General features: G+C 44.0%; 1 pseudogene; it reads right to left on the reverse strand.

Annotated features, from left to right (window-relative positions):
- Positions 1-506: 506 nt before the first annotated feature.
- LOC121002537 lies at positions 507-23,132 on the reverse strand (annotated as a pseudogene).
- Positions 23,133-24,254: the final 1,122 nt, after the last annotated feature.

The following is a 24,254-nucleotide window of genomic DNA, read 5'->3' on the forward strand; positions in this document are numbered from 1 at the left end:
TTTCTATGTTTTTGGAGTGTGGAGGGAAATCCATGTACCCATGCAGATGGTTTTTCATATCAGACTAAATCCTAGGTGGAGTAGCATATTGCTCAGTTATGGATGAAATTTTGGAGCAAAAAATACTAAACACCTCTGCAGGCAAACATTTACTAATGTGAGTTCTCCTAGATTATGATGTAAATTGAGCCAAAAAGTGGTGTAATTTAGCGCATCTAAGTTTACAAAAAGTCTACAACAAGCTAATGAAAACCCAAAAGTCAGTATCTCAGAAAATTAGACCAATTAAAAAATCTTTTTAAATTCAGAAATGTTGGCCTACTGAAAAATATGTACAAACAGTATATGCACTCAATACTTGGCAGAGATTCATTTTCCATGAATTACTGCATCAATGCAGCATTGTATTGAGGCCATCAGCCTTTGGTAGTGCTGAGGTGTTATGGAAGCCCAGGCTGGTTTGGTAGCGGCCTTCAGCTCATCTGCATAGTTGGATCTCATGTCTCTCATCTTCCTCTTGACAATACTCCATACTGTACATTCTCTATGTGGTTTAGGTCAGTTGGGTTTGCTGGCCAATCAGGCACAGTGATATGGTAGTTATTAAACCAGGTATTGGTACTTTTGGCAGTGTGAGTAGGTGCAAAGTCCTTCTGGAAAATGAAATCAGCATCTCCATAAAGCTTGCCAACAGAGGGAAGCATGATGTGCTCTAAAATTTCTTGGTAGATAGCTACTCTGACTTTGGACTTGATTTAACACAGTAGACCAACACGAGCAGATAACATGGCTCCCCAAACCATCCATGACTGTAGAAACTTCACACTGGACCTCAAGCAACCTGGATTGTGTGTCTCCACTATTCCTCAGACTCTGGAACCTTGATTTCCAAATGAAATGCAAAAGGTACTTTCATCTGAAAATAGGACCACTGAGCAACACTCCAGTCCTTTTTCTCCTTAGCCCAGGTAAGACTCTCCTGATGTTGTCTCATCAGCTTGACATAAGTTATAGCCCATGCCCTGAATATGTCTGTGTGTGGTAGCTCTTGGAGCACTGACTCTAGCCTCAGTCCACTCCTTGTGAATCTCACCCAAATTCTTGAATGGCTGTTTCTTGACAATCCTTTCAAGGCTGTGGTTATCCCTGTTGCTTGTGCACCTTTTTTTTTTACTCAACTTTCCATTAAAGGGGTTATCCTGGAAAAGATAATGATGACTTATTCTCAAAATAGGTCACCATTAACCCATCAATGGGGGTTCAAATCCCAGCACCCCGCCAATCAGCTGTTTCAGGGAGCCGCTTCCTTCACCGTAGCTCTGCAGCTTTCCAAGGACAACGCCACACATTGTATAGTGGCAGTGCTTAGTATTGCAGCTCAGGCCCATTGACTTAAAAGGGGCTGAGCTGCAACTAGGCTGCAGTGCTCTAGGCTCTTCTAACAGCTGATCCACAGGGGTCCCAGCTGTTGCACCTCAGAATATCTGAAACTGATGACCTATCCTGAGGACAAATCAGAAATATATTTTCCTGGATAACCCCTTTAATTTTCTTGGATACAGCACTCTGTGGACAGCCAGCTTCTTTAGCAATGACCATTTGATGTTTTTTCTTCTTGTGGAGGGTGTCTATGACTATGTAGATAACTGGGTGTCTATGTCTTCTGGATAACTGTCAAGTCAGCAATCTTCCCTATGATTGTGTCGAATATTGAACCAGACTGAGGGACTATTTAAAGGCTTAGGAAACCTTTGCAGGTGTTTTGTGTTGATTAGCTGACTAGAGTGTGACATCATCAGTCTACAATATTGAACTTTTTCACAATATTCTAATTTTCTTACATACTAACTTTTGCATTTTCATTAGCTATAAGCCATAATCATTAACATTAAAATAAATAAACTCTTGAAATAGATCACTGTGTGTAATAAATCTATATAATATGAGTTTCACTTTTTGATCAGAATTACTGAAATAAATTAACTTTTTAATGATATATATTTTTTTTTAGATGTACCTATATACCAGGCAGATGGTTTGTCTCAAATGTTTCCTGCTCCTTTTACTGTATTCTCAGTTATCAAATTAAAAAATTCAAATTCAAAATCATGCTCAATATTTTTCCCTGTTTTTTTATACTCATACAGCACGGTGCAAAATATTTAGGCAGGTTTGGAAAAATGATGCAAAGTAAGAACGCTTTAAAAAAAAATAGAAGGTTTAAAAGTTGAAATATAAATTTATTCTGCAACCATGCAGCAACCCCAAACATGCAGCCATTGTAATTAAGAACTATCTTCGTCATAAAGTAGAACATGTTGTCCTAGAAGTGATGATATGGACCCCATAGAGCCATGATTACTCAATTGTCTGTCTGGGATTACATGATGAGACAGAAGGATTTGAGCAAGCCTACATCCACAGAAGATCTGTGGTTGGTTCTTCAAGATGTTTGGAAGAACCTTCCTGCCAAGTTCCTTCAAAGACTGTGTGCAACTGTACCTAGAAGAGCTGATGATGTTTTGAAGGCAAAGCGCGGTCACACCAAATATTGATTTGATTTAGATTTATCTTCTGCATTCACTTTGCATTTTGTAACTGATAGAAATAATCTATTGAAACGTATATTTTTGAAAGTATTCTTACTGTGCCTAAATCTTTTGCACAGTACTGTGTTTCTAGCTGTGTCTTGCTGATCCAGCCTTTACAGCAATTGTCTTGCTGCTAGACAATAATGCACAGCATTTATTGTTGCATGTTTGGTCAAGAGAACATGTGTGAGTTCCCACTGATTTGTTGATCACATGTGCCTTCCATGTTAAAGGGGACCTTTCACCGGTCCTGACATTATCATGTAAATAGCTTGCAGTGTAGGGCATACTGAAGGCATGTTATATTGCTTACTATGTTTTCTATGCTCTGCTCTGTTTGCCCACTGTGCCCCCCCCCCCCCCCCTCCGTATTGTTTTTCCGCCTGGTATGTAAATTCATATCATTCGTACAGGGAGGAGGAAATGGCCCTGTTTCTCAGGGGGTGTCTCCTTCTCCCTGGCTGTGAGCTGCCCAATCGCAGGGAGAAGGAGATGCCTATTGAGAAACAGTGCCATCTGTTTGTGAGGTTATGTGACCATGGGACCAACACTGATGACCTCAACTGCCAAGTGCACATGCAACAAGTCAACGAGTTTAATAGGTAGACATCTGCTCACAGATGCCCTTTAAATAAAAATTTATAAAAAAAATTGTAACAAATTGTAACCAATTAGAATAATAGAAAAACAATAAAGTCTGGTTAAGAAGTTTTTTTTTCTTATAGATATGTTGTATTGTGTGCGTCGCTGTAGGAAGCACAAATTAATGTTGTTATATTTGATGCTAAGTATATGCAGGGTGCCAACATATTCCACAGAGTTGTACACTCACCAAAATAGGCAGAGTGTTTTGTGTTGTCTTATTTTAAATGATAAAATAAATGATTGTTTTTATATCGGTGCTGGATTTTGACACATCTGGATTTCTATGGATATGGGAACATCCGTGCACTGATGAAATATCATTGACTAACCACCTAGGATTATTCGACAATTGCTGGCTTTTTTTCTTTATTATTTTAAGACAAGATCTAAGCCCATATCCACCACCAAGGTGAACTTTTGCCAAGTTTCTATGACATCTCAGAAGATTGGGAAATATTAAGGTATATGATAATATTTTAAGTTAAAACTATAGCCCGCAGTAAAAAATTTTTATCAATCCGGCAGCAGCATTTTAATCAATTCTTTTGTCATTTAAAATTCTGTGATTTAAGATAATTCTGGGGAGTTAAGACCTTATTTAACAAAAGTATAAAACATTCAGATGGTGATATTACCTTCATCCTTGCATGGTAATTTGGACTCACGGCATCACGTAACTTTAAATTAGTTCTGTTCTCCAAATTAAAATATGACGTTTGCTAAAATCCCCTGGCTCTGCAAGAATAGAAAAAAATTCAAGAAAGTAAAAGCAGGAACCCAGGATTCATTAGCTACGTCTGTTTGGTGCTGGCCCTTTTGTTCCTTCTTTAGTACAATGTGCACATATCTGCAATTCAGAACATAGAAAAGCACATTTTAAGAGGCTAGACAGCCACAGTGATTCCGTATAGTCGTGCTGGATGCTAATGTCATTTCATAGGCCAATTGGCTGTAATCGCAGTTAGCAGGTTGAGCAGAGATGTGAAAATATTTTCATTATGCAAAAGGAGACGCTGCTCACTTTGTCACAGCAGAAGTTGCTACAGCTAATGTAAAATGACAAGTGCTTTGGCAGTAAAAGTCACATTTAATAGACACACTTTCTATGTGGAATGGGAAATAGAAGCATACTGTTTGAGATACTCTGTTCCACTCTCCTTTCTAAGTAAACAGATCCAGTTAAAATGAGCTCCTATCACTTCCAGCCAAATGACTGCTGGGAAACGGCCTTTTGTAAGATCAATTTGTTTTTACAGATAGAAGCATCATGGAAATGTTAATCCAAACTATGAAAATGCTTTTACACGCCATGCCAAAATGTCTCTGGCTTTCGCATAAGGGATTGCGAATTGCTAATAGTTTTTGGAGGCTAGAAAGATGAAATCCTCCCTTATGTTTGCTAAATTGATTTTTTTCTTTTTATTGTAGATGATATGTGGCACATGTTGGTGTATAGCAGGTCAGTAAAAGTGCTGATACATGTTGGTGTATAGCAGGTCAGTAAAAGTGCTGATACATGTTGGTGTATAGCAGGTCAGTGAAAGTGCTGATATATGTTAGTGTATAGCAGGTCAGTAAAAGTGCTGATACATGTTGGTGTATAGCAGGTCAGTAAAAGTGCTGATACATGTTGCTGTATAGCAGGTCAGTAAAAATGCTGATACATGTTGGTGTATAGCAGGTCAGTAAAAGTGCTGATACATGTTGGTGTATAGTAGGTCAGTAAAAGTGCTGATACATGTTGGTGTATAGCAGGTCAGTAAAAGTGCTGATACCTTTAATTAGTTATAATGGCTCATTTTGTCTAGGGAGAAATAATCAGGAGAAATAAAATGGCTGACATCATATTAGTACACACAAAACCTGCCCTGATCACACAGGTGGACAAGTTACTTCACAAAACTGAGCTAAAGAGCTGCCTCATCCTCCTCTCTGCTCTACTTGTCAGGGATTGTGATCCTGAATACAGATGATAAGATCTTCAGCTGAATCTCTGTAGGAAAGTATTTCGTGGCATAGCTAAAGTACAGAGAGGACGGACAGGACAGACTGTGGTAATGGACACTGCATACAAGTGCTGGTGCTCATTATCCACATCCCCACCCTCCTCTCAGTACTTCATGTCTCCTCATTAACTAAATTTTTACAGACATTCAGATAAGTTCTTATAAACTGTATTCAGGATCATAATCCCTGACAAGCAGAGCAGAGAGGAGGATGAGGCAGCTTTTTAGCTCAGTGCTGTGGAGTAACTTGTCCTGTATGATTAGGACAGGTTATCTGTGTACTAATAGGACAGCGGCCATTTTATTTTCCCAAATGATTGCTCCCCAGGCAAAATGAGCCATTATAAATAATGAAAGATATTTGGGAATAAATTTATAATAAAGTAATACTTAAGGATTTTCAGTAATTTTATTTTATTAATTCCTGGAGAACCCTTTTAACCCCTTCACGCCCAGTGCCGTACATGTACGGCGGCGCTGATCGGGTGGGTGTAGATGATGCGCCCACCCGATCAGCTGCAGGGATCCGGCAGTCACTGATAGCCGGACCCCTGCTGTATGCGCCGTCATCGATGCCGGCGCATTAACCCCTGCACAGCCGCAGTCAGCGCTGACCGCGGCACGTGAGGTGTCCGTGCAGGGAGGAAGCAGCCATCGGGTCCCCACGCTGCTGTGACGGGGATCTGATGGCATGAAAGGCAGCACGATGCTTTCCTTAGGCATCCTGGCTGCCTTCCGGGAGAACCTGTGAGATCCAGCCCCTTGGATCTAACAGGCAGGAAGGCTGTAAGTGTATTACAGTGTGTAATACACTTACAGCCGATGCATGACAATACAGAAGTATTGTCATGCATTGTAAAGGGGATCAGACCCCCAAAATAAAGTTTTACAAAAAAATTAAAAGTTTCAAGTAAAAAATAAAAAAGCGTCCTTTTCCCAAAATAAAGTAAAAAAATTGTAAAAAATAGGGAAAAAAATAAAAGTTGACATATTAGGTATCGCCACGTCTGTATCAACCAGCTCTATAAAAATATCACATGACCTAACTCCTCAGGTGAACACCGTCAAAAACGTAAAATAAAACTGTGCTAAAAAAATTTTTTTTTGTCACCTTACATCAACACCAAGCGATCAAAAAGGCGCATGCCCCCCAAAATAGTACCAATCTGTCACCTCATCCCGCAAAGAATGAGCCCCTACCTAAGCCCAAAAAATAAAAAGAACTATGGCTCTCAGACTATGGAGACACTAAAACATGATTTTTTTTTGTTTCAAAAATGATATTATTGTGTTAAATGTAAAATAAAATAAAAAAAGTTGACATATTAGGTATCGCCGCGTCCATAACAGCCTGCTCTAAAAAAAATACCACATGACCTAACCCCTCAGGTGAACACTGTTAAAAAAAAGATAACAACGGTGTCAAAAAAGCCATTTTAGTTGTCACCACATCACAAAAAGTGTAATAGCAAGCAATCAAAAAGTCATATGCACCCCAAAATAGTGCCAATCAAATCATCATCTCATCCCGCAAAAATTATACCCTACCTAAGACAATTGCCCAAAAACTGAAAAAACTATGGCTTTCAGAATATGGAGACACTAAAACATGATTTTTTTTGTTTCAAAAATAATATTATTGTGTAAAACTTAAATAAATAAAAAAAGTAGATATATTATGTATTGCCGTGTCCGTAACAACCTGCTCTATAAAAAATACCACATGAGCTAACCCCTCAGGTGAACACCGTAAAAAATAAAAACGGTGTCAAAAAAGCCATTTTTTGCCACCTTACATCACAAAAAGTGTGATAGCAGGGATCAAAAAGTCATATGCACCCAGGTCTCGAGTCCTGCAGGAACGTGTGGGAACGGCGTTCCTGCACTTTTTTAATAGCAGGAACGCCGTTCCCTTTCAGGGCCGTCTTTAACGCTGGGTAAAAGGACCAGGAAGCGGTGAAGGCTTTGTACTCACCGCTTCCTTGTCCTTGGCTGTCGGCTGTGCAGGGCTGCGCACAGGCATGAGGGCTGAGGCGCTCTGTGACGTCACGCTGTGCGCAGCCTTCACAGCTCAGCCGACAGCAGGATGCAGATCGCATAGGAGGAGAGGAGCGGCGGCGTCCAGGAGCAGGAGAGGGTAAGTGTTTTTTTTATTTTATATTTTATGCTGATGGAGAGGCACTGACTGGGGGATGATGGAGAGGCACTGACTGGGGGCTGATGGAGAGGCACTGGGGGCTGATGGAGAGGCACTGGGGGCTAGTGAGAGGCACTAGGGGCTGGTGAGAGGCACTGGGGGCTGATGGAGAGGCACTGGGGGCTGATGGAGAAGCACTTGGGGCTGATGGAGAAGCACTGGGGCTGGTGAGAGGCACTGGGGGCTGGTGAGAAGCACTGGGGGCTGGTGAGAGGCACTGGGGGCTGATGGAGTGGCACTGGGGGCTGATGGAGAGGCACTGGGGGCTGGTGGAGAGGCACTGGGGGCTGGTGAGAGGAACTGGGGGCTGATGGAGAGGCATTGAGGGGTGATGAAGAGGCACTGGGGACTGCTATAAGGCTAACATTGGGGGTCTGATTGGTGGTCTGACCTGAGGTATAATGAATTTTTTTTTTTTCCGGAGCAGCTTGGAGAAAAAAGGCCTCACAGTCTCCCACACTCCTTCTGCCGGCCAAGCCTGTCAGCACCCCTGAGGCCAAGCCTGCCAGCACCCCTGAGGCCAAGCCTGCCAGCACCCCTGAGGCTAAGCCAGCCAGCACCCCTGAGGCCAAGCCAGCCAGCACCCCTGAGTCTTCAGAACTGTAAGAAAATTATATATAAGGGGAGCTTATAATATGAAAGAGACGAATTACGCCTGAACAGACATATAGCGCAAATTCCAGTGTTTGTTTACGTTTTATGTTGCACTGAATTTTCTGTGATATATATATATATTTATATATATATATATATATATATATATATATATATATAATAATATAGGCTGGCTCACAGTATTTTTGCATATAAATTTATTAATGCACTAAATAAAACAAAAACTAACTTAGTGTCGACATATCAGCATAAATACATTAAATAGGTATATAAAGTGCGGAGCTCACGCACAAAACCTAAACAGCTGGAGTACTCCAAAATAGATGAGACCTTATGGCTAAAGTGTAACTGCAAGACTCATTCAATTGAACCACTCAAATGTCCGTACAATTATATGCCGATTTACCAGTTTGTTGGAACCGGAGAGGTTCGCAAAGTGTCCTTACTGCAATCTCGTGCAAAGAAAACTCTGTGCTCAGGTGCCGTTTAGCAATAGTGATTGCACCGCTTCCGATCAATGGGGCTCCACTTACTTTTTCTTTTTCTTCTTGCTTTTTCTTATGCTGATATGTCGACACTAAGTTAGTTTTTGTTTTATTTAGTGCATTAATAAATTTATATGCAAAAATACTGTGAGCCAGCCTATATTATTATTAAATTTGCTCTTTTTTCAGTTGGTTACTGACAGGCTGGGCTCCAGTAGTTTGCTGGTAGAGCTTTTCTTAATATATATATATATATATATATATATATATATATATAAAAAATTGGGGGGCGGGGTCTGGGTAAAAGTGGATCTTGGGTGAGTTCCCACACTTTTTTCCCAGGACTCGACACCTGAATGCACCCCAAAATAGTGCCAATCAAACCGTCATCTCATCCCGCAAAAATGAGTCCCTAAATAAGACAGTCGACAAAAAAATAAAAAAACTATGGCTTTCAGAATATGGAGACACAAAACATTTTTTTTTTCAATAATGCTTTACTATGTAAAACTAAAAACAAACAACCCAAAAAATATTTGGTATTGTCGCGTCCGTAACAACCTGCTCTATAAAATACCACGTGATCTAACCTGTCAGATGAACATTGTAAATAACAAAAAAAAATGTGCCAAAACAGCAATTTTTTGTTACCTTGCCTCACAAAAAGTGTAATATAGAGCAACCAAAAATCATATGTACCCTAAAATAGTACCAACAAAACTGCCACCTTATCCTGTAGTTTCCAAAATGGGGTCATTTTTTGGAGTTTCTACTCTAGGGGTTCATCAGGGGGTCTTCAAATGGGACATGGCAGCTTAAAATTATCCCAGTGAAATCTGCTTTCCAAAAACCATGTGGCGTTCCTTTCCTTCTGCGCAATACCGTGTGCCCGTACAGCAGTTTATGACCACATATGGGGTGTTTCTGTAAACTACAGAATCAGGGCCATAAATATTGAGTTTTGTTTGGCTGTTAACCCTTGCTTTGTTAGTGGAATTTTTTTAAATTAAAATAGAGAATCTGCCAAAAAAGTGAAATTCTGAAATTTCATCTCCATTTTCCATTAATTCTTGTTGAACATCTAAAGGGTTAACAAAGTTTGTAAAATCCGTTTTGAATACCTTGAGGGGTGTAGTTTCTAAAATGGGGTCATTTTTGGGTGGTTTTTATTATGTAAGCCTCACAAAGTGGCTTCAGACCTGAACTGGTCCTTAAAAAGTGGGTTTTGGAAATTTTCTGAAGAATTTCAAGATTTTCTTCTAAACTTCTAAGCCTTCCAACGTCCCCAAAAAATAAAATGACATTCACAAAATGATCCAAACATAAAGTAGACATATGGGGAATGTAAAGTAATAACTATTTTTTTTGGAGTTATTACTATCTATTATAAAAGTTGAGAAATTGAAATTTGCTAATTTGCTAGTTTTTTTCAGATTTTTGGTAAATTTGGTATTTTTTTTATAAATAAAAATGAAATATTTTGACTTAATTTTACCACTGTCATGAAGTACAATATGTTTCCAGAAAATAGTCTCAGAATTTGCCTGGATGAGTAAAAGCTTTTTAAAGTTATTACCACATAAAGTGACACATGTCAGATTTGCTAAAAATGGCCTGGGCAGAAAGGTGAAAAATGGCTTGGTCCTGAAAGGGTTAAAGAGAACCCATCATCAAGTTTATACTGCCTGAACCACAGCATAGCACTGTTTCATCAGGGATCCTGATGGGATTTTGTGCTACCTATAGTTCAGGCAACATAAACCTGATTGTAACCTTTTAATATATAATTTTATGCTTTTTTTATTTTTTGGATATACCCATCAGTTTTTCCCATAATTGACTCTTGTATGGACAATCCTTTTCAGAGCTTGTTCACATGCTGTTTGCTATGTGCACCTCATTAGAAACAGAGAACACCAAGCTGCAGTTATGAAATGTTTTGAATGTAGTCCACATAATTTACAATCATCATAGTTTACATACTGCATGCAAATGTGTAATGTGTCTTTGCGCAGTGGATAATTTTCTACTGTCATCTGTCATTTTTAATGCTTTCTAATTTGTTAAAGGAGTTGTCTTATGTAAAATATTGTACATTTTCAAACCAACACCTGAATTTGAATAGTTTTGTAATTGCATGTAATAAAAAAATTTGTGTAGCCACTGAGTAAAGGCTCATTCACACGGCTCATTCCGACAATTTTGCGGAACGGATGCAGACCCATTCATTCGCACCGTGTGCTGTACATATCTGTTGTTCCGTTCCGCAGCCCCGCAGTCGTGGACAACAATAGGCATTTTCTATATAGCGCCCGCCCTGTGCGTTCAACAAAATACGGAATGCACATGGCCGGTATCCGTGTTTTGTGGATCTGCCATTTGCGGGCTGCAAAACATGGCACGGTCGTGTGAATGAACCCTTATTCAATAAAATGTATCTGTATAGCACCACCTACTGTTTGGTCTTTACTTATTTTTCTGTGCACCACGCTAAGTTCCATCTTTCAACTGCCACCGGCCCTATCTTCTTTTAGAAGGTGTGACAGTTACAGGGAGAGAGCTGCTGCAGAAAGGACACACCTGCTAAGAAAGGAGACACCCTTGAGCTGCTAGCTTAAAAAAAATCCAGCAGAGCAATTGGGACAATTAATAGGGAGATTTCTGGATCCATGCGAGGTAAAGGGCTGGTTCGAGCTTTGTTAGAAAGAGATTGTCATGTCCTAAATTATGTCTGGTTTTCATTTTTTACATCAATCATAGGATAACCCCTTTAACTAGTAGATATTGTTCTACATATAAAGTGGCAGTTCTCCTACATATGACCATTTAATGGTTAACTAAAATTAAAAATATGTACATTAGCTCTCTTTCCAAAAAAAAAAAAAGCTTGTCTCTGGGGCCACCATTTGGATGATAGCTATCTTAAGTCGATGTTTGACCATGAAAACAGGCCTTGAGACATAGTTTAGAGGCCCAGCTTTCTTTTCTTTTTTTTTAAAAAAGAGCTAATTTGCTTATATTTTTCCGGAGAATCAACTGCATGACCTATAAGACTGCTTACACCTACCAGGCGCTCTCTAAAATGAAAGAGAAATGTTGAAAAATATAAAGATTTCCAGACCTTTTATAGCTCACTAATTTCAGGCAGAGGGTCCCATAAAATCTAAAATGAGTTTCCAGGATTAGAAAATTGAATGTTTTTCATTTTTTTTGCTAGAGTGGGGGCAGGGATGCAATAGAAAACACAGCCCGTTGACAAGTGTGGAGCTGTCTCAGGAAAATCAAATAGACCCATTTTTATAATCCTGGATAATAGTCGCATATATGGCAGTTATTTTAGCTCATATGTCACATTATGTTTTCCATGAAACAAGACTGAACTCTTCTCTTTTATGTATACTAATGTTCTCACACCAATGGTGCTTAATTTGCTGACAAGATCTTCTTCTAGGGAAATTTTAATCCACTCTCACTACCTTGCTGTTGCAGTAGAAAAAATGTATATTTTGAAGTTCTTGAGCCTTGATGTAAATCTAAATTTAAATACTGATGTCCTATAATCTGGCAGAGGAACCATTGGGCTACCACAAGCACATGTTCCCCAGTGTAACCGAAACCTCTGCACCTACAGAAATAATAAACAGGGGTATCAGTGATAGCCTACAGAGATGATTATGCTAGTGAAATTCATAGCACATGCCTAAAGAGTTGTGATGCCACATTAAGTGATTATTACTCCAGTGTTTCACAATACAGGAATAACCCACATAGTGATGTCGCAAAGTATATTACAATACATGGATAACATTGTTAAGGCCCCTTTCACACGAGCGAGTTTTCCGCGTGGGTGTAATGCATGACATGAATGCATAGCACCTGCACTGAATCCTGGCCCATTCATTTCAATGGGTCTGTGTACATGAGCGTTTTTTTCATGCACCAGTTCTGCGTTGCTTAAAAAACGCAGCGTGTTCTATATTATGCGTTTTTCAAGCAGCCCTGGCCCCATAGAAGTGAATGGGGTTTCAGTGAAAAACGCATTGCATCCGCAAGCAAGTGCGGATGCAATGCGTTTTTCACTGATGGTTGCTAAGAGATGTTTGTAAACCTTCAGTTTTTTTATCACTCGCGTGAAAAACGCATCAAAGCGCATTGCACCCGCACGGAAAAAAACTGAACAACTGAACGCAATCACAGAAAAACTGACTGAACTTGCTTGCAAAATGGTGTGAGTTTCACTAAACACACCCTGAACGCACCCGGAGCCAATCCGTCACGCTTGTGTGAAAGAGGCCTAAAGAGGACCTGTCATCTGTTTCTTTTTTCTATTTATTCCAGCAGGGGAGGTAATGGTTGACAATGGTTGGCAGAAAAAGGGCTAACCACCCTGTTCTTCCCTACTTGGTAGAAGTGGGCTGGTCCTGCTTTCTGCCAGGGTGGGGGGTTGTGCTCTAGTGAGACCGAGAAAGGAGAGGAGAATTCCTGATCTGATAGTGGGGGAGTGAAGAAGCACATGTCAGAGCTCCCACTCCCAGGAACCATATCTTATTCCCCCGTGAGACCAACATGCCAGAGGAAAACTCAGGAACCAGGTATTCTTCTCCTATGAGAACATTTTAATCATGCCTCAAGAAAGCACTTGAGAGACAAGACAGCAGAGTGATTAGCAAAATACAGCTTCACAAACACTGCTGCAAGATTAGGGACAACAGCTCAGACACCACCACCTACCTAAACCATCGCTTGGCCAGTCTAACATTAAGCCTGTACAACAGTGGACATCTATATCCACTAGTAACAACCTATTGACATCTAACCAGCCACCATACCTCCTCATCTGGTGCCAGAGAAACTGCAATTTGTACTTATAATTTGTGGCATATGTAGTTGTATTTTTTGCACTAAGTAAAGAAAGACTGTTATACTTTTACTTTTGTCCCCAGGGAGCAATGGCCTCAAAGAGTACACCGTGACACTACACGTCATCAGGTCCACAATTACTCCTATCCTCTGCACCAGCTCCTCAGGGGCTCGCTGCAAATGTCCAATGGGACAGAGACCACTTATCTCTGTAGGTGCTGTCTGCAGCATCACTGAGGTGCAGTCCAATCAGAACGGATAGCTTCAGAGCAATGCTGACGCATAGCTGATCTTGCGACATTGACCTGATCTCTGAGGCCAGGCTCTGTGAAGGTCCTGAGTGGCAGAGAGAGCTGGAAATACAAAAAGTCATGTAAAATGGTTGTTAGTCACAGTGATATCGTATTTCAGTTTTAAAATAATGTGCTCAGTGATTTCACACAAAACTGATGTCATAGCTAATTGCTAAAGACATTGACATTATAAAACATATGGATAATAAAGTGATATAGTACATAAAAAATAAACATTGGCATTCGATTATGTGGCAGTGTTGGGTTCCCATGCCCAGATTCGCCACCTATAGTTATGTGCCTATATTTAATACCATTGTCACATTTATATTCACCAGAAACTGCATTCACAAAACCACTAGCACATATGCTTTGCACCTTGCTCAACAAGGCCTATGGCCTAATGAAAAAAGGCATGTAATAGAAGAAAATTGCGTAGGATGCCACAGCATCTGCCAAAATTGTGCCAAAAGTTTGGTGCAAAATTCTGTCTGACAGTAAGCCAAACAATAGATGGTGTAAAGTTAAACAATAGCATCTAAAGATACACCAAGTCCATTACCCAGCTTGAGTCACAGTAATAAATTTGCCACATGTTTACACTGTTTGTTAGGATTAGTAAATCTTTCCCAATGTTTTGAAACAGATCCACCTTCAGCATACACCATTTGGTACATAGGAACATCATTAAGAGGGGTTCCAATCTTGTGTCTTCTCTCTGGAAGATAAAAGAGAAAGCTCAGAGGAAAGAAGGTTTCCTTCTCAAGCCTGGCCGAACCATTAACTTGGATGGTCAATGTGTAATAGTATATTTTCCCTACAGAGAAGACTTGATCACTGGGATTAGAGAAGCCAACCAGATGCTAGATGATTTGATGAGTTACTTCTGGCTGGACTACTATTTCACCTTGTTGTCACGGAACCATGAACCAGACGTACAACAAGAGATAAGTGAAAATAAGAAGGCTTTATTGAAAATAAAGCTGTAAAGCAAAAGTCCAAACGGATGGTGAAACCGAGCAGAGTCTTTGCGAAGCCAGAGGTCAGGAACCAGAAGGGTAGTCAGACGAAGCCAGGATCAGGAACCAGCAGGGTAGTCAGACGAAGCCAGGATCAGGAACCAGCAGGGTAGTCAGACGAAGCCAGGATCAGGAACCAGCAGGGTAGTCAGACGAAGCCAGGATCAGGAACCAGCAGGGTAGTCAGACGAAGCCAGGATCAGGAACCAGAAGCAGCAGCAGTCTTAGAAGCATGTGAACACAAGAGGACCAAGCAAGGAACTGAAGCCACAGACCTCCTATATATATGAGCTAGGCATCCAGCTCCTCCCAGGGGAAGGAGGAGCCGCAGGGTGGAAGGCTACAAGAAACCCAGGACCCAAGATGGCCGCCAGCACATGTCAAACGAAGGAGAGCAGCAAGCAGGTAAGACCATGACAGTACCTCCCCCTCAAGGGCCCCTCCTCCGCGGAGCACAAAACGGTTTTTGAGGGAAGCGTGCGTGGAAGGCTCGGAGCAAGGCAGGAGCATGGACATCTGCGGAGGGAACCCAGGAACGCTCCTCTGGACCATAACCACGCCAATGGACCAAAAACTGCAACCGACCGCGGACCAGGCGTGAGTCCAGGATATTGCTCACCTCATATTCCTCACGATTGCCCACTTGGACCGGACGAGGCCGAGGAACCGAGGAAGTGAAACGATTACACACCAGTGGTTTCAACAGGGAGACATGAAACACGTTGGAGATCCGCATGCCAGGAGGAAGCGCAAGGGCATAGGCTACCGGGTTTACCCTGCGAAGCACTCGGAAGGGACCAACAAAGCGAGGCGCCAGCTTGGGAGTGGGCACTCGAAGGTTGAGGTTGCGGGTGGACAACCATACACGGTCTCCGACCTGGTAGGAAGGAGCAGGCGCTCGTCTGCGATCAGCCTGGAATCTCTGGCGCTGCGCAGAGACCTCAAGGGACTTCTGGATCTGTACCCAAGAAGCACGTAGGACGGAAAGGTGATCCTCCACAGCCGGAATATCCTGGGGAGAGAATACCTCCGGTAACACGGCAGGTTGGAACCCATAATTGGCCATGAAGGGAGACGTCCCAGAGGAAGAGTTCACCGCCGTGTTCCTGGCAAACTCAGCCCAAGGCAGGAGGTCAACCCAATTGTCTTGGTGATCGGAGACATAGCAACGAAGGAATTGCTCCAAGGCCTGATTGGATCGTTCTGCGGCCCCATTGGACTGAGGGTGGTAGGCCGAGGAGAAGGAGAGATGAATCCCCAACTGGGAGCAAAAGGCGCGCCAGAACCTGGACACAAACTGACTCCCCCGATCCGACACAATCTCCTTAGGCAAACCGTGCAACCGGAAGACCTCCCTGGCAAAAATCGTGGCCAACTCTTGTGCAGAGGGTAACTTCTTGAGAGGAACACAGTGGCACATTTTGGAAAACCGATCCACAATCATGAGAATGACCGTATGGCCTCGGGATGCAGGGAGGTCCACAATGAAATCCATCCCCAGGTGTGACCATGGGCGCTCCCCGGTGGCTATGGGTTGCAGAAGGCCCAACGGAAGGTGCCGAGGGGACTTACTCTGGGCACAAACGGAGCATGCCGCTACATATGCGGCGATGTCGGAACGTAGGGAAGGCCACCAGAACAGACGTGAAACAGCCCAGGACAGCTGATTCTTTCCAGGATGCCCCGCGGTCTTGGAGTTATGGTAGGTTCGCAACAACCGAGTGCGCAACTCCTCAGGCACAAAACATCTGCCGTTGGGTCTCCCAGAGGGAGCACCAGATTGAGCCGCCAAAATCTGCTCACCCAGGGGAGAGGTCAGGCTGGTGCGAATGGCGGCCAGGATCTGATTCGGAGGTATGACCGAAGTCGGAATCGACTCCTCCCTGGACAGCTCGGAGTACTGCCGTGATAAGGCATCCGCCCTGATGTTCTTGGAACCGGGTAGGTAGGAGACCACGTAATTAAAACGTGACAAGAACAGAGCCCATCTGGCCTGACGTGGTGTCAATCTCTTGGCCTCAGAAAGGTAGGTCAGATTCTTGTGGTCCGTCAGGATGAGAACCGGAACCACCGAACCCTCGAGCAAGTGCCTCCATTCTTTAAGGGCCTGCACGATGGCCAATAACTCCCTGTCACCAATCTGATAGTTGCACTCCGCGGAAGACAGTTTCCGGGAGTAAAACCCACAAGGAAGCAGAGGACCCTCTGGTGTTCTACGCTGAGACAGAAGGGCGCCTACTCCCGTCTCAGACGCGTCCACCTCGAGGACAAAGGGCAACCCAGGGTTGGGATGCGACAGAATCGGAGCCGACACAAAGGCAGACTTTAGGGCCTCAAAAGCTCGGATGGCCTCGAGCGGCCAGACCTGGGAATTACTGCCCTTCCTGGTCAGATCCGTGAGAGGCTTGGCCAGCATGGAAAAGTCCCTGATGAACTTCCGATAATAATTGGCGAAGCCCAAAAAGCGCTGCAGGGAACGAAGACCACTGGGCTGGGGCCACTGTAAGACAGCCGAAACCTTCTCAGGATCCATGGAGAACCCCTCAGCGGAAATGATGTAACCTAAGAAGGTTACCTGGGATCGGTGAAATTCGCATTTCTCAAGCTTACCGAACAGCTTGTTCTCTCGTAACCGTTGCAACACTCGTCTGACATCCAGAATGTGGGCCTCCATGGATTCAGAATATACCAAGATGTCATCCAAATAGACTACCACACACTGCTGCAACAGGTCACGGAAAACATCGTTGATGAATTCCTGAAAGACTGCGGGCGCATTGCACAACCCAAAGGGCATAACCAAGGATTCGTAATGACCGGTCCTGGTGTTAAACGCGGTCTTCCACTCATCGCCCGCCTTGATCCTTACCAGGTTATATGCCGCCCTCAGGTCGAGTTTGGTAAAGACCGTGGCCCCTTTAAGGCGATCGAACAGCTCGGAAATCAAGGGTATCGGGTAAGCGTTCTTGATCGTGATGCGATTGAGACCCCTGTAATCGATGCAAGGCCTCAACTCACCGCCCTTCTTTTTCACAAAGAAAAATCCAGCCCCTGCCGGGGACGAAGATTTGCGAATGTGTCCGCGTGAAAGCGCCTCCCTCACGTACTCCTCCATGGCCTCATTCTCCGCTACCGACAGTGGATAGACTTTGCCACGAGGAGGAACGGCACCAGATTGTAACTCTATGGCACAATCGTATGGGCGGTGCGGAGGTAGGGCAACCGCGCGCACCTTATCGAATACATCCCGGTACTCCTCGTATTCAGGAGGCAACAGAGAGTCCGAGGAAGTACACAGCAACTTGACAGACCCATGGATGCAACTAGCCCCACACTGCGGTGACCACGAGAGGATCTCGACCGATCTCCAATCGAAAGTCGGATTATGCTTCTGGAGCCAGGGGTACCCCAAGACCACCGAGTAGTGTGGAGACGAAATAACCTGGAGGCAGACCGACTCTCTGTGAACGGCACCAATGACTATCCCCACTGGAAGGGTCTCATGAGTCACGTGTGGCGGCAGAAGGGGTCTGCCGTCTATCGCCTCAAGAGCCAGTGGGGAACCTCGAGCCTGCAGAGGAATGGAATTGGCGGCAGCGAACACACTATCAATGAACAAACCACCAGCACCAGAGTCCACCAACGCCTGGGTCGTCACCGAGCCCCCGACCCAGGAGAGGACAACAGTGATCAGTGGTTTGTCAACACGGGAAACCGGGGACGAGGAGACTCCACCCAAGATCTGCCCCCGACAGGATCTCAGGGTACGAGCGTTTCCCGGACGGTTCGGACATGCCAACCGAAAATGCCCACCGAGACCACAGTACATGCATCGGCCCTCGCGTCTTCGGAGTGCCCTCTCCCCCTCGGACAGGCGAGCAAACCCCAGCTGCATGGGTTCACCCCCAGACAAGTCATCCCCAGGAGGCGTGGGAGGAGAGGGAGGCACGGGTGGGACAGCAAACGTAGGCACCAATCTGTTAGAAGACCTCCGCAGGTTCTCCTTAAAGGAAGGTCTCTCCCTGAGTCTGGTGTCAATCAAAATCAGGAAAGAAATAAGAGACTCGAGCTCAACTGGTAGGTCCTTAGCTGCAACCTCATCCTTCAAGGCATCCGAGAGACCATGAGAGAAAGCAGCGACCAGAGCCTCATTATTCCAGCCCACCTCTGCTGCCAGGGTACGAAACTCAATGGCGTATTCAGCTACGGATCGTGAACCCTGTCTGATGGACATAAGGAGCTTCGCAGCAGAGGCAGCACGAGCCGGCACATCGAATACCTTCCGAAGAGAAGCAACAAAACCGGAAAACTCGGCAACCACCGGATTGTTGTTCTCCCATAAAGGGCTGGCCCAGGCCAAGGCCTTGTCTGAGAGCAGCGAGATCAAGAAGCCCACCTTTGATCTCTCAGTAGGAAAGGCATGTGGCAGCAACTCGAAATAAATGCCCACCTGGTTAAGGAAACCTCGGCACTGAGTTGGCTCTCCCCCAAAGCGCTGTGGAAGAGGGGCAGAACCGGTCATACCCCGAAACACCGCAGGCGCAACAACAGGTGTCGGGGTAGACTCTGGCGCAACAACCGGAGCGGCAGTAGGAGCGAGCCCAGGAGCGACAACCGACCCATCGGCAACGGGAGCGAAATGAGCCGTGCGTTCAAGCAGGGTTTGCAACGCCACAGCGAACCGACCCAACAGGTGATCCTGCTGATCAAGTCTGGCAACCAGCGTGGGTAGCGAGGATGGCCCTGTACCGTCAGAATTCATGGCTTGGTCCTAATGTCACGGAACCATGAACCAGACGTACAACAAGAGATAAGTGAAAATAAGAAGGCTTTATTGAAAATAAAGCTGTAAAGCAAAAGTCCAAACGGATGGTGAAACCGAGCAGAGTCTTTGCGAAGCCAGAGGTCAGGAACCAGAAGGGTAGTCAGACGAAGCCAGGATCAGGAACCAGCAGGGTAGTCAGACGAAGCCAGGATCAGGAACCAGCAGGGTAGTCAGACGAAGCCAGGATCAGGAACCAGCAGGGTAGTCAGACGAAGCCAGGATCAGGAACCAGCAGGGTAGTCAGACGAAGCCAGGATCAGGAACCAGAAGCAGCAGCAGTCTTAGAAGCATGTGAACACAAGAGGACCAAGCAAGGAACTGAAGCCACAGACCTCCTATATATATGAGCTAGGCATCCAGCTCCTCCCAGGGGAAGGAGGAGCCGCAGGGTGGAAGGCTACAAGAAACCCAGGACCCAAGATGGCCGCCAGCACATGTCAAACGAAGGAGAGCAGCAAGCAGGTAAGACCATGACACTTGTACGGTGTTCTCTTCTCATTCGTGTGGTCTTCTACTATTTCTGCCTTGGCGTTCTTCCTTGCAGGCTTCTGGTTGGCCTAGTAGTAACCCTTATCACATTGTGTTCCCTTGACAGGCTTCTTTCGAGTTTCCTTTCTGAACAATGAGGTAAAAAACAACATTCAGAAATGCAGTATTCCCAATAATCATTCCCTGACAAGTTTGTTTTCATATGACATAGTTTGAGAACACACCCAGTTGATCAGAATTGCTACAGAATTCTAAATCTAATCAAAATTTTCAAAGGTGTATATAAAATCATCCCACTCATTTTTCCATGAACTTCCAGTACATTAATTAAATGACTGTTTCATGACTCTTCAGGTGCTCAAGTGTTTTTTGTATTACTTTAAACATTTTATTAAAAAAATTCTGTTCTTAATTGAATTTATAAACTGTCCGATTTGTTAGTTATTCGCTAAACTGGTGAATTGATTCTACTATCTCTACTCAGTAGATCATGACATGGACCACAGCTATTACAATGTGATTGAATTTAAAGTTCATATTTACATACAACTTTGGATTAGGGGAAAAAAATAGATAACGTGGGTCAGTGATTTTAAGGACATTCTGGGTTAGTTCTGCAGCTGGCCTGGCTGAATGCCCAGTAACTGAACTACTAATGTAACTGATAAAAGCCTGGCAACTGAAATATGAAACCTTTTGTATAACTCCAAAGAAGTGTCATGACCTTAGTTAAAGATCTTCATGCTAAAGGAAGATGATGCCCATTTTAAATTAACATATAAAGATTTGGTTAAAGCTGGAAAAAATATATTTTGTACAGGAAGGTTGTTATTAGAATGTTCTGCACTGTATGCAAAAAAGAGTGGAGACAGGATGTGTTACTGATGCTCATGACTAGAGATAAGCGAATTTTTTAAAAAATCGTTTCGCCTGTTCGCCAAATTTTTGGGGAAAAATTTGTTTCGATCCAAATAAATTTGCAGCAAATTACGTTAAAAAGCGTCTATTTCCTGGCTGCAGGGAGCCTTTATAATAGTATTGAACACTGTGCCTTTCAGTAACATGCATAGGGAGTCTGCTTTGGTAGTGAAATAATACTGTGAGTCCGTATGACATGCTGATGACACGCGTCACACTTAGAATCACCACACACTTCACTTATTTGGGCAGTCACGGGGCCAAATCTGACCAAATAACTCATGTATGAACTCAGCCTTACAGGTCAATGTTAGTGCCAAGAAGAAGCGCACTCCATTTGCACTGTCATCAGCTGATTCCACATAGATGTCTACAGAACCTGTTCTATTAAACACTTATACAAATAGAGCCCCCCAACAGAGTGGAGAGGGTGTCAGCAGTAAGTTTATATTGACGTCACTTATTATTTTGCCCTTCATCTGATCCGTCAGAACAATAACCCCAAAAAAATGGATCCTGTCTGTGGAGCATCTGCCTTCACTCGGTCAGCATTTTGTCATTAATCCATCAGTATTGCTAATGCCAAAAAAACAGGAGTGGATCCAAAAAAGAGATGACACGTGAATGGAATGTTTAGATGTCTTCTGTATTTTGTACCTACTTCTGCTTTTGGCTACCAAAACACAAGCAAATTCTTTTTTTATTTTTTTTTGAACGGGGGTGTCATGACCGGCGTGCCGATCACATAAGTGACGCAAAGGGAGGGAAATGGGAAGGCCCTGTCCAAGGGAGAGTGAAAGGTGGTGACCCCTAACTCACCTTGAGGCTGGCACCTGACTGCCCTGACGTCCCTAGATGGGTTTCTCACCCGTACGCCGATCACGTGCCTAAACCCTGGCTTTCCCTGAGATGAACCCTACGTAGTGAATAGGGCGGTGGGAACACTAGTCCGCACCACTAACACTAAAAGGAAACACCAAGGAGAGGACAGACAATACAGACAAAACATATAATCCCAGGTGGGCGACAACAGCGGACAACAAAAGCCCAACAGGGATCCGGACGGTAACGCTCTGGAACAACAACCAGGAATCACAGCTACACAGCTCCAGTGGGTCAGTATAGAAGTCCAGGCAGGAAGCTCTATATCTGGCAACCAGAGAAGTGGGAGATGGGAATATAAGGAGGTTGGGATTGCTGGACAAGAAACAGCTGAGGAGGAGAAGCTACAGATCCCTGAGTGAGCCAAAAAGGATTGCAAGGCAAACCCAGAAAGCTACCATTAAGAAACAGCACTATCTTTAGACATAGAGTGCGCAGCCACCCACTGCAACTTCCTGACCCCGGGTATAACGGAGTCAGACTTGGCTCTTGACACCCTCGTGACAGGGGAAGAATTCTTTGATTTTTGAATATCATTCCATAAAGTCTTGAAGTCCCCTGCGTGGATGGCATAAGAAATGTCCATGCAAGGTTCGACGAGCACAGAGAAAACAAGCTCTGTGGCCGACACTGACCCAGACATGTCATACCCGGTCCACATCGCTGCTAGCCACGTAAGGTCCTGAGAACTGATCACCAGCTTACTCAAACAACAGTCAAAGTTTCTTTGGAACCACATCGCTAGGATAGCCGTGAGTGCCTCGGAGCCGTTATACAGGAAGAGAGGGAGGCAAGTAAATGTCTTTGGTAACACCTCCAATAGATCGTCCTCTGTGTACGTCCCACAGAACCAACTTGTCCACACAATCCGGTCCTCTGTGCTTGCCTTGCTGAGTGGAGGCTTGGATGAAATCTGTATGAGCACAGCCAGTGGATCTCTGTCCTTTCCTTTGAGTCCAGGTAAACAGGAAAATTTGGCTTTTAGTTTAAGCTCTGAGCCCACTTCAATGGCAAGACTCTTCTGCTTCTCGGCAGACAGGTGCTTGGAATACTCTTTCAGTCTGGTGTATGAGAAATTATAAATCAGTGTCACGCTGTACAGATTCCATTGTTTTTGAAGGAGCAAAGCAGCCTGTGCCGGATCAAGAGTTTCTTCCAAAGGGGTGCACTGCGGAATTTTTCTTTACAGACCATCGACATGCAGAGGTCAAACTTCTGGGAGGATACCTCGAGCTGTGAAAATTACTGCTCCTTCGTGCTGATGACCTACTTCTGGGGGTTTATACCCCATCGGTTGGTGTTTGCATATCCTTGCAATAAATAATGTTCCCGTTCACTGACTGTAAACAGAGATATTGACAGACAAACGTATCAAACTCTGCCGCCATCTTTCTAGGCGCCACGTCTCCAGTTCTCTGACCAGCCAGATTTACCAGCATCTGTTCCAACACATGAAGCAGTGGAATGACATCGTTCATCCCGTAGTCCTGGCGACTGACAAATAACGTGGCCTCCTCAAAGGGCCTGAGCAAACAGCAGGTGTCACGCATGAGCTGCCACTGGCTGGCATCAAAGTTACACAGGGGACTTCTCCTGTCCGATTGGATCATCAAGAAATCATTGATCGCCTTTCTCTGTTCGTACAGTCGGTCCAACATATGAAGGGTGGAATTCCAATGGTTGGAAATGTCGCATATCAGCCTATGTTGGGGGATGCCGTTCTGCCGCTGCAGCTCAAGGAGGGTGTGCTTTGCGGTGTACGAATGGCTGCAAAGTTTCCTGGCCATTGTTAGGATGTCTTGCAGATGGGTTTAAGACTTCAGCAAACCGCTTGACAACCAGATTGAATAAGTGTGCCATGTAGGCTCAGCCCTCCTTGACGCAGCGCCGACACCATGTTCTTCCCGTTGTTGGTCACCATTGGTTTTGATTTTCAGTTGTTGCGGAGAAAGCCAGGATGCGATTTCTTGATGAAGGACACAGAGCAGTTCCTTCCCTGTGTGACTCCGTTCGCCCAGGCAAACCAGGTGCAGAACAGCGTGAGAGTGCTGGGAGGGGTCGCACATGGCTTGCATACACTACATGCCTCCAACATAATGCTTGGATCTCTACATGAAAATAATGTATTTGGTGTAAATCGCGAAAGGGGCATATTTGGAGACATTGACTTCACAAAAGATACAGAGCAGCAAAATTTGCTTTGAAATAAAAAATTTCAACACTGCGTAATTCAGCCCATACAGCAAAAGGAGGTATACAGTCACCCATGAATTTTCCCCAAAAAAGCCAGTTTCACATAACACAATTCACCACTACGTAATTTGGCCCATACTGCAAAAGGAGGTGTACAATCACCCCAAATTTTTTTCAAAAAAGGACAGTGTCACATAAAGAATTTCACCACTAAGTAAGTCGTTCCATACCGCAAA

Source organism: Bufo bufo, chromosome 5, assembly GCF_905171765.1.
Source record: "Bufo bufo chromosome 5, aBufBuf1.1, whole genome shotgun sequence".
Lineage (NCBI taxonomy): Eukaryota > Metazoa > Chordata > Amphibia > Anura > Bufonidae > Bufo > Bufo bufo.